Genomic DNA, 7,827 nt, shown 5'->3' on the forward strand with positions numbered 1-7,827 from the left:
GATTTTGGTGATTTAGTTCAGTAGCGTTATTGACAACAAGTAATATGTGACTGCACCGAGCTCAATGCAATTCATGACCATTCTTTAGGTGCTTCATATCTTGAATTTTTTTTCCACCCAAGCTCCACAATAGTACGTACAAGGCAGGTCAGCTGGCCATACTGCACCCACCGTGATGCAGTGCTACTGGATATTTTGTTTTAGATATGTAGGGATGGTGATATCCTTCTTTTTGGATCAGGATAATTGCGCCAGACCTTTGGTTGTCATGAGTTTGTTTGCATGAAGATCACACACATTTATGTTGATATTTTGGACAAGTTCGCTGATTACAGCTTATTTAGTTCTTCACTAAATCGGCAAGTTAGCAATGATATTACTTTTGATCACTACATTTTCTCTCAAGTTAATTTTTTTAAAACAAATAAAATCATGTAAATTTATTTCATATGTTTGTTGCATATTATTACCGTTGGGATATCATGTACTGGGATCGATGGCGTTGTTCTTCGACGCACGTATGGCTAGAATACCAATGTGTTGTTTCAGTTCATTGCGGTTGCAAACTATGTTCTTTATGATGTCATGCCACTATTTGTCATATATCAATGCCATAGCGTGTGATAAGCATGTCATACTACTTCATCCAAATTTACGAATAACAGAAACGGTGTATCGTGATGTGTTGCTCGAGTTATGCTTCTTCATATATACTTTTCTTGGAACTACTTGTGGTAGCTATATCAACTTACATATTCATCACGTTTTTGGGCCTCTGATATTACTATGCGGTAGTCATGTTAGTGTGCCAACATATTTATCTTAAATATGTGTCTTAGGTGGTCCAATTTTCGGTATAATGAATTTATTTAGATTCTATATATTGAAGTTAAAGTCGTCATACATAAATCTGAAGATTCGCTGTCACATAAGTTCTGACATATATATTTTGATCTTAGGATCATGGTCATATTTCTTCTTCTTGGATTACCATGAACTTTCTCAATCCATGTCGCAGTTCATACCTCTCAACAACCTAAATACCGAGAACAAATCACTATGTGAGGGGCCATAAAACCACAGGTACATAAGAGAAATAATGGCATATTCAATTTTTTACGTGTTAATCTCTTATGTGGTGATGCCACGTCTTGGCTAAGGTTACTTTTTGGTTTTTAACTGTTTCATATTTGTATGTTCAGGGGTTGATTCTAACAATTATACCAAGTATTGTGATGGTACCTTTGCCGAGATTATTTGGCATATCTTCATGTTATGCCTTCCATATTGCATTTTGAGTAGTCCCACAGTTTGTATTTTCTGTTACAAATTTGCTTTCATTCTCCACTTTTCTGTGTTTCCGCTTTTGTGTTGCTTTGTTCTCCTATCTAGCAGCTCATTGTGAAATTAAGTATATATGTTCAGTTTATTTTTACCAGGAAGACATGACAATATCCATATAAAGTTCTTGACTTATGCTTTAGTAAAATCAAGTCGGAAAGAAAGGTTTACCATGATTTTTCCAATTCATAAGGGGCAAATGAATAAAGGGAAGTTCCAAAATTGGTAACCAAAACGTGCATAAGATTAATGTTTTGGGGTTACAACATTATGGTACTTGGATACCATAGTGGTTGATCTCTATACATTCTATTACCATGAAATATATTATGCTAAAGTATTTGTAACCACTGAATTGAATGGTGTGTGATTACAACAAAACACTTGGGGTTAATTTAGTGATTAGTACCATTTTATATTTTTATACGGAACAGAGATCATGCTAAACTTTAGAGAAGACACCCATGTACGTCATGAACTTCAGAGATATGCTTGCATGATACTTTAATTATGAAAAATTGACATATTTAGATGGTCGCCCGCGCATGTGCGCGGGCCACTGTGCTAGTTTTATATAACAATGATAAAATAAGTTGAAAAAATGGTAATAGGTTTCTTTGATTTTACAAAACAAAGTCTATAAGATCAAATTAGGATAATGCACACGAAATCATGAGAACCGCCGGAAGAAGCAAGGAGCAACGAAGGGTTCCATGAAGCTCGATGAAGGCCTCCCCGTCTTGCGTGGAAGAATCGACCTGACGAAGCAGCACCTGCAACAGCAGATGACAGTAAAATTAGGAGGTGAAGACTTAGTCGACAGCTACATCCGAATCAAGGAAGGACACCATCATTTTAAGCTAGTGACTTATAATAGTCAGCTACTACCATTTTTGAAAACTGAAGCCACAACTTCTTGGATGCTGGTTTGAAGATATCGGAGTTAAATTTAGATGTTTACTCTGCGTCCTTGAACATGCATGCAATGAAAGCTACCGAAGTATTAACAAATCAAAATATCATTGCAACCATGATTCCAACTTTATAAGACATTGCATTTGCATTGGTCATGAAGCATTGACCTTACTGAAACGAAAAGGCATAGTAACAACCAGAGAGTTCACCTGTATGCAGTCTAGTCCAGCACTCGTAGGAGGTGCTGCCATGTCATTATTCGTCGCCATCCTACAAACAACAAAGAGCTCAAAATTTCTTGTGAACCAAAGAAAAGGCAGTCTGGTTTGGGCCACGTCATTTGCAAAGCAGGTCATTACAGAGAAATAATAGTTTACGCAAGTCCATATAAATCAACTGATTAATCAACATATTTCTTAAGGAAATGGTCTGTTCGATGATAAGAATGAAACACAATTATTTACTACTGTTTTGTGTAAAGGATCTTCGAGATGCTAGACAACTTTGCACTGCTTGATAATACTGATCAAGTATTATCACATAGCACAGTATAGTTCCTTGACCTGCAACATCCCTTGCAGTAACGGCCATAGACATTGGCAGTATCTAAAATTGTTGAACATCACTTACAACAACGTCAATAGACACAAAAACCTAATCTAGTTTCCTATCATTTTATTCAGAGCAAGACTGAAAAAAGGAAAATTATTCAAAACTGACTTAACAGGAGAAGTGATTGCAACAGTGGAGTATCACATATATTTCGCTTAAATGAGTTAAATAAGTGTATATATAAATAGATTAGCTTAAGAAAGAATAGTAATCATGTATTTTTTCACTATGATGTATCTGTCACGTATTTCAATGAACTGAACAATTTGAAAAATCTGATATTCAATGTTATATATGTAAGATGTATATGCAAAAAGTATGGAACCTGTGAGCAGAGCTAATCCTTTTTGTTCTTGGTCTCTGCACCCAACATCCAACATAGCTTTCTTCATCGAGGACTTATGCCTGGAACCATCAGTATAAGGCGACATTAGAACACACAGAAATACACACGTGTATATGACCATAACCATGATTTTTTTTTCTAAGGAAGAACAAATATTGCCTCTTTTCTGTTCCCACTTTAGCATGTGTGTTTCTAATGGATTCACAGGGACATGTGCAATGACCTGCACCTGCAGTTTAACAAGCCAATGAAGAGGAAATCCTGGAGAACCAATGATTGCAGAAAAGAAACAGGCTATGTGTGAACTATGTAGTTAAATGAGACATCCATGGAGAACATTCAATACAATGTCATAATAAAAATGGTTAAAAAGAGGAGTCTCACTCAGTAAGCATCAGCATAAACATGAGCCAATTATACTTCCAAGGTTGGGTTTGGATGGAACTGTGCTTGGTAATTTCAAGAGCAACAGCAGAGATGCCATACTGGTGCAGATGCCAACAGTATGGGGTATCAATAATCAAAAGTAGACAAAATTGTCAATTAGAAGTTGCTACAGTCTGAACAAAATAGTTGCGCATACCAAGGAGTCCCTAGGAATTTCACTTGTCATCGATCTGCAATTTCATCGAAATATCTAGTCCCTATAGAATACTACAAGTCAATTACATTTGCATCAATGTTAGAAAAATAGAATCTTGGTAAGGAACGTACAAAATCTTTAAAGGAAGAACTAATCTTGCTAAACATTATTACCCAGACATATCAATATATAATTACTAAATAATAGTATGAGTAGTTTGGTAAAGCTACAGCAATTCAAATTCGACCAAACACCGGATCAATGCCTTATGGGAATGCACTACTGTTTCGATGCATCAATGGCCTACAACACCAGAGGAAGTACAAAATATGGACATATGCTGAAAAATAATACAGTATCTAAAAATTCGCAATTAATAAGCTTCCCATCAAATTTACATATTACTACTTTATCTAATAATAAGCACCCGTAAAATTGAAACTGCAGGTTGTCACAATCCATATAACAACTATATGCTCATTAGTCGTTAGGCAGAAACCTGTGTGAATTAGAAACAACAGGAAAGAAAATAACGTATTATGTTCTAGTGAATCCACTCCGCTCCTTTTCCTTGTACTCAATTAATTTATGGAACAGGAGAATAGAAGCTTCAGTAGCAGGGGGATACATTAAAGAGGAAAGCAAGAGAGTTCAGTGTGATATTAGCCTGCACGTTCGAATGCAAAAAAGGTACCTTTTTATATCCTGCTATTGCAGATCGATTATTTACAATGTGAAGTCCATAGACAATGGTTTAAAGCAAGCATGCATAAGAAAAGCAGTGAAACTGCAAACCTTGAATATTGAATCATCTAGAAATATCAATATATCATGACGTCGGAACAAATTTATTTCATAAGCTTTTGCCGAGACATTTGACAAAAGCAATGGTAATATTCTATGGTAGACTACCAGCAGACAACATTGTTTTATACGAAACCTAGGATTGAAAGAGTCTAAACTATTTCATATCAAGTTAGGAAAGGTCAAGGTCCTAAGCATCCAATATATAAGAAGGTCATGTATTTATGTGTGGGGAAAACAAGAAAGAATCAATCTAATTTCCTCAGCACCTCCAAATATATTATATCAGGTATAGTTCGAAAACGTGGCAGACTTTACATTAGGTTTTGTTCACCACGGCGTGCCTGCCTATCCTCATAGGACTGTGTTCTGGGGTGGCAACTGTGACTGTACCTTCGAGTGCGATTCTTATATGTTGTACCAAATAAACAACGGTACTACAGGAAGGTTAGTCTTTAGTTCCTTGCATTTATGTGCCCTTATGATCTAAATATACAGTTTTAGCCTAGCCTATCTGGGAAACCTGTGCTAAATAAATGGAAAAGTAAGAAAGAAATATTTCCTGGGCTTTAGAAGCATAAACAGACAACAATGCCACAAAGAGGCAAGGTTTCCTCGCATTCTGAAATGCTGCCATGAGGTGTTAAAAAGCAATGGACAGGAGCTGAATCAATTAGAGCCAATGAATGACTAAAAAGAGGGGTGTGTCCAAGGAATAGTTGTGGTGTAATAGAAATAAAGGTACATACAACTACTGCAGAATTGAGCATATTCATATGTAAACCAGGAAAAAATCAGAGAACAATCGAAGCAGCACAAAATTAGAGTTTTGCCAAAATTTAGAACTCATATAAATATGTAGTCTGGTTAGTTGGATTGAAATTACTAAAATAATTAGAATGCATGGTAGTTTTAGTGGACCATAATCTAAAATAGAGTATATTTTTATTGTAAAAATAGTCCAAGCAATCATCTCTTAGCAGTCCTTTAAGACAGTCTCCGTGGTAAAGTAGAAAACAAAAAGGGGGATCTGTGAGCGTACCTATGAACATAAACATAACCACATAGAAATCCTAGAGGACAAAAAATATCTCACTGTGGCTTGCCATGAGCGAGGACAAAAGTCACAGGGTCCCTGCTTCTACGAGTCAAGATACCTTAATGAAGGATAACCAATACAGAAACTATAGCAGAGACAATATGCGAGCTTAGCTAAATATTGATACCACATGTTCCCACTTCCCAGAAAGGGAGTAAACTCATCTAGCCAGTAGGTCATGAAAACATTAGTTGTGACCAGGCTGTAGCAGTAGGAAAAATCTTTCAATTCCATGGAGCTTTGCAACTTAGCATCAAACACCAAATCATGTTATCGAATAAGAAAACCTTGTCGGCATGCAATTCTCACTATATTCAAGATAGTAGACACATGCATCATGTACCTGTCAAGAAACAGAAGAACCAAAATAAATTGATATAAAATCACCAATTAATCCGTATAACACAAGCAAGGTGAAATGCAGAAAAATAATATTGCAGTGTATGCAAAACATTAAAATAAAATAAAATCCAGTAGCTCAGTAAATACCACTGATTTAGCAAGGAATGTAGTAAATTTAAGGGAATGTTAAAATTTACTTATTTACACACTGGTTTGACCACCAAAATAATTAGTTATAATTAGGATGCTCATGTACCAGTCATTGTGTAGTAATAAATGATCTTTCAAATACATCTGATTCAGTTTGACATCTTTAGTAATAAATGATCTTCCAAATTTGCAGGAAATCACTGAACACTTTCATAGAAGGTCCAAAAAGACAACCAATTAGCAGAGCATAGTTTTAAGCCATGTTCTGACAATGATGAGCCCAGAGCAAGAGAATATGCTACTGCTTGACAGCTAAACCTGAAATGCCCATATGACATAGAGCCAATCTGGTATGCAGAAGGAATTCTCTGTAATAAGTCAGGGCATCTGATAATTAATTGCACCCAAAGAAAATCCTAGAAAGCTAGGAGAAGAATATAAAAAAGCGCTTTTCTGTTGGGTTATCATATAATTGAATAGTACAAAACAGCAAATAAGCTGATATGAAGCTTACTAAATAACATCTTCCTTGGCACTATTAATCTCAAACCAAGCCAACCACCTGATGTTGTCCCTTGCCGCCGTTCATCTCTTCTAATGAAAGCTACAAAACACACACTAAGTACTTGAGCAAAGTAATATCAAACTAAGGATAAAAAAACATTGTGGGTATGCGAGTGAACACCCAATAGAACATACACATGGATTGGCATGAAAGACAGCAAGCAAGCATGAAGAACTGAAACCTTTATATGGAGGAGCAACCATGCCAATCTTGTTGCTCCAGCGAGCCGCCACCGTACTATTCCTTCCTAGGCAACACACATGCTAGTGGAGCTTGTTTCTTTTATAAGCCACTAATCTGCAAATATAAAATACTGAAAAGTTCATATATTGGCATCTTGTAGCATTGGTATTTCTTTTGCACACACTAATTAATTTGGAGTAATTCGGACCAAGTTCAATACAAAAATGTAGATTTGACCTGAGAGGGGAACCTTAGATCCCAGGGTTTACGTTCAGCTTTTGTGAGCAAATCTATAAAATACAACAACGCATAACAAAATTGTTTGAGTTCACAAAATTATAAAGGTCAGCAAAGTTTGCAACAGGAGCTAACAACCTTCACAAAATTCAGGACACATACTTGCAAAATCCTAGCTACTGCTTCCTCCTTTGGGTGAGGGAACTCAATCTTTCGGTGAACGCAGTCAATCGGGATCAAGAATATCTGCCCGATTTGTTGCGGCAACCACCTGCAGATCACAACAACTTTGTGTTAAGAATGTAGGGCTATTAAAAGTTAAAACATTGATTAGGTATTAATCATCTCTCAGATTATGGTTACCAGAAGCCTGCTTGCAGATACTGATTTAGAAATTAGATACAATTTCTCTATTTCCTCAAATTAATGTTTTGAAAAAAAACCATTTAGGCCAAACACACTACAAGAAAAGTTGCCATGGCCGACGAAGTTGAAGTCGCGCCGTGGTTGCTGGTGTACCATGGCCGACGATTTTGGTCCCTCCGTGGTGCATGTCAAAACTTTTTTTTTCTCGTTTTTGAGGCCACCTAGCCCGACGAAAGCGGCCAAAACGTCGCGTATGGTGGCCCGGGACGTGGTGCATCGCGAAT

General features: G+C 36.5%; 1 long non-coding RNA gene across 1 annotated transcript; it reads right to left on the minus strand.

The window, feature by feature from the left end:
* Window positions 1-1,930: 1,930 nt before the first annotated feature.
* LOC124660997 lies at window positions 1,931-2,586 on the minus strand. The gene is made up of 2 exons (XR_006990037.1): window positions 2,466-2,586; window positions 1,931-2,114 (listed from the first exon to the last, which is right to left on the minus strand). It is a non-coding gene; the product is annotated as an uncharacterized LOC124660997 (long non-coding RNA).
* Between the last annotated feature and the right edge of the window lie 5,241 nt (window positions 2,587-7,827).

This window comes from Lolium rigidum, chromosome 6 (genome assembly GCF_022539505.1).
Source record: "Lolium rigidum isolate FL_2022 chromosome 6, APGP_CSIRO_Lrig_0.1, whole genome shotgun sequence".
Classification (NCBI taxonomy): domain Eukaryota; kingdom Viridiplantae; phylum Streptophyta; class Magnoliopsida; order Poales; family Poaceae; genus Lolium; species Lolium rigidum.